At 41.6% G+C, this 7,411-nt stretch overlaps 1 pseudogene; it reads right to left on the bottom strand.

Moving 5' to 3' along the window:
* Window positions 1-3,065: 3,065 nt before the first annotated feature.
* On the bottom strand, window positions 3,066-7,004 carry LOC129640073 (F-box/WD repeat-containing protein 7-like; annotated as a pseudogene).
* Window positions 7,005-7,411: the final 407 nt, after the last annotated feature.

Raw genomic sequence — 7,411 nt, 5'->3', positions numbered from 1 at the left:
CAGTCTTATGGACTCTGTGGGAGAGGGAGAAGGTGGGAAGATTTGGGAGAATGGCATTGAAACATGTAAAATATCATGTATGAAACGAGTTGCCTGTCCAGGTTCGATGCACGATACTGGATGCTTGGGGCTGGTGCACTGGGACGACCCAGAGGGATGGTATGGGGAGGGAGGAGGGAGGAGGGTTCAGGATGGGGAACACATGTGTACCTGTGGCAGATTCATTTTGATATTTGGCAAAACTAATACAATTATGTAAAGTTTAAAAATAAAATAAAATTAAAAAAATAAAATAAAATTAATTAATTAAAATAATAAAAAAAATTAAAAGGAATTATTTCTTTATTATTTTATTTAATGATAAACTGCAAGTGATTATAGGAGGATAAAACATGCTTATCAATCATTATACAAATTCCTATGAATATGCTTTTCATAGTCCTTCTGGAGAGAGGAAATGGATGTGGAAGGAAAAATACATACATGCATCCATGCATGCATATAGACATACATACAAAGAGACAATCTGTTCAGGCTTCTATGATAAAAGTACCATGAACTGAGTAGCTCATGCCAAGATGGGCGCAATAAAGGACAGAAATGGTATGGACCTAACAGAAACAGAAGAGATTAAGAAGAGGTATCAAGAATACACAGAAGAACTATTTAAAAAAGATCTTAATGACCTGTATAACCATAATTGTCTTATCAGTCACCTACAGACTGACATACTGGAGTTTGAAGCCAAGTGGGCCTCACTACAAAAAAAGCTAGTGGGGGTGATGGAATTCCAGCTGAGCTATTTCAAATCCTAAAGATGGTGCTGTCGAAGTGTTGCACTCAATATGCCAGCAAATTTGGAAAGCTCAGCAGTGGTTATAGGGCTGGAAAAGGTCAGTTTTTATTTCAGTCCCAAAGAAGGGCAATGCCAAAGATGCTCAAACTACCACACAATAGCACTCATTTCACATGCTAACAAGGCAATGCTCAAAATTCTTCAAGCTAGGCTTCCACAGTATGTGAATTGAGAACTTAGAGATGTACAAGCTGGATTTAGGAAAGGCAGAGGAATCAGAGATCAAACTGCTAACATCCATTGGATCATAGAAAAAGCAAGAGAATTCCAGAATAATATTTATTTCTGCTTAGTTAACTACACTAAAGACTTCAACTGTGTGGATCACAACAAATTATGGAAAATTCTTAAAGAGTTCGAAGTACCAGACCACTTTACCTGGCTCCTGAGAATCCTGTATACAAGTCAAGAAGCAACAGTTAGAACCTGACATGGAACAGTGGACTGGTTTAAAATTGGGAAAGGAATACAGCAAGGCTGAATACTGTCACCCTGCTTATTTAACTTATATGCAGAGTACATCATGTGAAATGCTGGGTAGATGAAGCACAAAGTGGAATCAAGATTACCTGAAGGAATATCAATAACCTCAGATATGAAGATGACACCACAGTTATGGCAGAAAGCAAAGAGGAACTAAAGAGCTTCTTGATGAAGGTAAAAGAGGAGAGTGAAAAAGCTCGCTTAAAACTCAACATTCAGAAAACTAAGATCATGGCATCCAGTTCCATCACTTCATGGCAAATAGATGGGAAAACAATGGAAACAGTGAAATAATTTATTTTTTGGGGATCCAAAATCACTGTAGATGGTGACTGAAGCCACAAAATTAAAAGACCCTTGTTCCTTGGAAGAAAAGCTATGACCAACCTAGACAGCTTATTAAAAAGCAGAGATATTACTCTGCCAGCAAAGGTCCATATAGTCAAAGATATCATGAAATTAAAAGATTCTTGCTCTTTGGAATAAAAGCTATGACCAACGTAGACATCATATTAAAAAGCAGAGACATTACTTTGCCAGAAAATGTCCATCTAGGCAAAGCTATGGTTTTTCCAGTAGTCATGTATGGATGTGAGAGTTGGACTATAAAGAAAGCTGAGCACAGAAGAATTGATGCTTTTGAATTGTGGTGTTGTAGAATACTCTTGAGAATCCCTTGGACTACAAGGAGAGCCAACTAGTCAATCCTAAAGGAAATCAGTCCTGAATATTCATTGGAATGACTGAGACTGAAGCTGAAATTCCAAAACTTTGGCCACCTGATGGTGGCCACAGACAGATAAAAATTTGGTGACTTCCTTCACTTTAACCAGGCTGCTTTCTGTCCTTTTATTATTATATTGACTTCCATTTTCTCTTAGAAATTACTAGATTTCAAATCCAATTCTTAAATAGGTATCATTTTTATAGCCCATTTTATAAACTTACATGTGCCCTAAATGACACGTGAAAGTTTTTTCATTTAGACATTGTAAATACAGAAAGTTTAGAAACAGTCCAATCTTCTATCAATAAGTGATTGGTTGAAATATAAAAATATTTCTCAGGGAAATGTCATATGGATGTGAAAAAGAATGTTACCTCTCTATGTAGTGAGATGGAAACATGTCCAGTATAAATATAAGTGAAAAAGTCAAGGTGCAGAAGAGAGTATATGGTGTATGAGCTATAGTATTTTTTTAAAGGGTAAGAGAATATATATATATATATATATATATATATATATATATATATATATTTCACATGAATATATATATACACACATATATTCACATAAATAAACCTACCAATAAAGGATGAATGATGCTTCAATAAATGAATAGACGAGGGACAAGAATGAAGTTCAGACCCCATACTGATATTCAGCTAGCATGCACAAATCAAGCCATATTTTTTGATAAAAAACTTCCAAAAGTGTTGGTAAATGGCACCTATATTGTTTACCCTACACCTTAAATGTCACTCTGGCCTCCTCCCCTAAAGCCCCAGGAACTCACAAGGAGTCAAATGCTAAAATATGAGAAGTATAAAAGACTTATTGAGGGAAACACTGGTGAGAAGTAAAGGAAAAGGGGAGCAGGAGTAGGTGGGGAGAGCCTTCAAACTACCATGCAGTTTTGGCTGCTGTGAAAGGAAAACAAAAAGAAAGGAGAGATGAGTAGGAAGAGCCACACTGCACTGTAGCTCAGAGAAAGTTTCAACTAGGCTAATGAGGAGCGCAGGATTCTGTGTTGGGCAGGAATATCCTGGCCTTAGTGCTTCCATGGTGCTCAATTACTGGCTGGGAGCAGTCTAGTGAGAGTGTGGACACAGATTTCACACTGGTGGATTTCAAATTTGCAACAGCAAATTTGCAACAGAAACTGTCAGGTGACTACACTGCTCACAACAGGATCTCCAAGTGACACCTGAGCAGCAAACTCCCATAACTATCAATACAAGGAGCCACTTCTCCATCCATATTCGCTCCTCCAAAGTTTGTCTGTGCTTCCCCTTCTTAGGGGAACTTTAAAGGAGAAGGTATAAACATTTCTTCTCCCAAAGAAAATATATAGACACATGAAAAATGTTCAATATTGCTAATTATTAGAGAATTGCAAATCAAAACTACAATGAACATCACCTCATACCAGTCATAATGGCCATCATTAAAAAGTCAACAGACAAATACATGAAGAATACATCTAGACGGGGCTTCCAAGATGGTGGAGGAATAAGATAAGGAGATCATCTCCCTCTCCACAAATACATCAAAACTTCATCTGCATATGCAACAGCTACAGAACACCTTCTGAACAAGGCAGAAGAACCCAGACTTCAAAAAGACAAGCCGATCTCCTTAGAATGAGGAAGGGCAAAAGATGAAGATTTAAAAAAGAGAGAGATAAAAGATTTTAGGACAGAGAACTGTGCTCCCAGAAGGGAGTCCTGAAAAGTTTCCACACACTCACAGACCCCCACATGGGTGGGGATAGGAAGGAACTTGGGAATTTCAGTGGGGAACAAAGCAACAGGTGCTCAGAAGGCAAAGCAGAAAGAATTCACAATGAACAGCACTTCCCAGTCAAGAAAAGGCTTACGTGTTCATGCCTACAGCAGTGAATGGGGGCTGGGTGATCAGGCTCAGGCTTTGGGGGTTGGGCTCAAGGAGAGGACTGCAGTTGACTCCGATGAAGATACTCTGAGGGGGCTAGTACGACACAGCTGAAGGAATCCAGAGAAAAGCCTGGACCTCCCAGAGAGGCAAGAGATCATTGCTGCTGGTACATTCTAATACCACATGCTTGCAAAGAGCAGCTGTGCCCCCAGTGGTGGCCAACAAATTCAGCAGGAGCACCAGTGGTGGGCCTAGATTCAACTGCAGTTTACTATCTCAGATGGGAAAGCATAAGCCAGTAGTCATTGCCAAACCCAGGGAGAGTGCCTGAGTCAGTGGACAAAATGCTGAAACTAAGTAGTCCTGACCCCAGAGGTGACAGCTGCCACCAAGTTGTTAATGGGCACAGGGCTTATACCTTGCTAGGAGCCTGATCAGCTTGGATCAACCTAGGGACCCATGATTCTAGGCCAGTTCCTTGAGGGAAGTGCACAACCTCCTTCAGACTGTAAAAAAATCTGGCATGTATCTAATGCCACATGCAGTCCCTATACTACATCCTAATTGTGGCTGTCATACCACCTCTCCCCACTTGACTGAGCAAATTAGCTCTAATAAGCCTCATCCCTTGTCTGGGCAGTGAAGAGAAACCAGAAGGTACCCTACAAGCAGAGGCAGGCACAAAACCAAAGCAGAATACCTGGGGTTGTGTGACCAAAGAAGAAGAAGGGAATGAACTCCAGCAGCCACAGGTGCAGCAGATTAAATCCCCACAGTTAGCCTGAGACTGTGGACTATGGGGCAATTATTGACTCTGGAAGCAAGTACAAATTAGAGTAAGGCCAAATCTGAATCTGAGCTGATCTCACACTGCCCACAACAGGTCCAGAGATATTCCTAGAAATCAGTTCAGTTCAGTTGCTCAGTCATGTCCAACTCTTTGCAACCCCATGGACTGCAGCATGCCAGGTCTCCCTGTCCATCACCAACTCCTGGAGTTTACTCAAACTGATGTCCATTGAGCCAGTGATGCCATCCAACCATCTCATCCTCTGTCATTCCCTTCTCTTCCCACCTTCAATCTTTCCCAGCATCAGGGTCTTTTCAAATGAGTTAGTTCTTCCCATCAGGTGGCCAAAGTATTGGAGTTTCAGCTTCAGCATCAGTCCTTCCAATAAATATTCAGGATGGATTTCCTTTAGGATGGACTGGTTGTATCTCCTTGCAGTCCAAGGGACTCTCAAGAGTCTTCTCCAACACCACAGTTCAAAAGCATCAATCCCTCAGTGCTCAGCTTTCTTTATAGTCTAACTCTAACATCCATACATGACTACTGGAAAAACCATAGCCTTGACTAGATGGACCTTTGTTGGCAAAGTGATGTCTCTGGGTCCTACACCTTCACCATGAAATCATATGCTCCACTAAAAACCCTCCTGCCATCATATTGAACACAGTGGACTGCTGCTACATGACCCATCAACACATGTAAACACTGGCCTGTCTCAATATCCCAACCCTAAGGGTGGCACCTCGAGAACCACTAACAACTCTTTTTTATCATGGAGATGCATAGAACAGACGGTGGAATTATGATCATATAAGGTGTGTATACATTCTCCCATGTCTGCATTCCAAACTTTGAGAGTCCAATCTGTAGATCCACTAATGATGATATTGTCTTTCATATGTGATGGCCATACTCCACCTGTGTGTCCCACTAATATCCTCAGACATTTGCCTGTGACTACTGACCAAACTTTTAAATTGTTGTCATCAGAACCACTAACTATTTAGTTACCACAAAACCATAAGCATGTGATCATGTGATCATCATGTCCTTTCAGCACCTTAGGAGACTTGAGTTCTCCTCGCCTCCAGTTAGTATCAATTCTGCACTGTCTGATGTATGCATTTTTCCATGGACTATGAATGAAATCTGATTTTATTAATTTTCTTCTCTTGATGTACAACTGTTCACCAATACCCTTTTCTTTGCATTTTTCTCTCCAGAGAAGGTTGTCTTCAGCCAATATTCTCCAGTAAAGACAAGTCTGAGCTGCTTGTAGCAGGTCTTTAGGTTCCAGGAATTAAAGCACATACAGTGTCAGCTCTTTAGGGAGCAAGGAAATGAAGTCTTATTGAAACTGGGATTCTATCACTTGCATCATATGTCTTACATATGATGTTTACTGCTATCAATAAGTTCATCTAAGGCAAGAAATTTCTCTGGTCCACTCCAGCTCTGAAACATTTTCAACCATTCCTGGAGGCCTAGAGGTGGTTGCAAAGAAGTAATCCCATGTTGTTGTTGCCCTTGACCATTGGCTGCTCTCAGGTCTCCAAAAGTTGTTGGTGTTCCTGAACATGGTACAAGCCCAGTGGTACTTGTATATTCTGAGACTTTGCATGGTTGCTTTCCCAAAGAAAAACGGCAGATCTCAGAACCATGGTCCAACTTTCTTTTCATTTCTGTTGTCTTTGTATAGAACTGGGAGGAGAGCTAGTGAATAGGCAGGTCCACAATACTATTAGAGTTTGTGACACTGTTACTATGTGTATGTTCATCTTCCCTGCTGCTGTCATCAGACTGATACAAATCATCACTCTCCTAGTCCATTTCTTCTTCTTCCTCATCCTCCTCATATTGTTCACCAGCATTTTCTTCCTCTTCCTCCTGTTCTTCCTGGTTTCTGGAGGAGTACTTATCTACCAAAATAAACCAGTTGTTGTTTCCTTCCAACTGTCCTTGCTGGGAATAATTTTGGTGTCCAGGTCTAGGTTCTGCTTCAACGACTTCACCATTCCTCACAGTGTGCTCTGCCTCTTGGTGTCTGAGCTGCTGCTGCTGCTGTTCCTCTTCCACCACATGATTCATCTACTCCTCATCTGCCTGGCTTGAGGAAGGATTACCTCTCAGAGAGCCTCCAGTTTGTTGTCTTTTGCTGCCCACAGAGAGCAGCTCCTGATTCATTTCCAAAAGCCAGCTTGCTACTTCTTGGACCTTGGCTAGACTATCAGAAGATGCAAAGGTTTTCACATTCCTCTGACCCACTTCCGGCAATTTATTTTAAGGAAGTGTTCCAAATATTTGATAGCCTTTTATAAATCTCACTGATGATTGAGACTCCACTTTAGAGAAGAACTGGTGGTGCTGAGAAAGTAGGGTGCTTCCTGTCCTCCTCGGGACCAAGGGAGCAGCCACAGCAGCTCCAGTGCGTTACTGAGCAAGAAACGGGGCTGGGATCACCAAGCCGGGCCACCCGGGTCTCTTCCACAGAGGCAGCTGGTGCCCTGCTTACCTCCTCTTTTCCTCTTTCTGGGTCTCTTCAAGCTGGGTCTTTTGCCTGTCCCAGACCACTCTCCCCGACAGTCACGTTTGGGAGGCTCCGGATTTTTGTTTTATAGTTTCTTCTGGGTGGAGGCTGCGGTCCCCGCCCCCACACACCTGCCCC

This window comes from Bubalus kerabau, chromosome X (assembly GCF_029407905.1).
Source record: "Bubalus kerabau isolate K-KA32 ecotype Philippines breed swamp buffalo chromosome X, PCC_UOA_SB_1v2, whole genome shotgun sequence".
NCBI classification, from domain to species: domain Eukaryota; kingdom Metazoa; phylum Chordata; class Mammalia; order Artiodactyla; family Bovidae; genus Bubalus; species Bubalus kerabau.
This window is presented reverse-complemented; position numbering and strand designations above follow the sequence as displayed.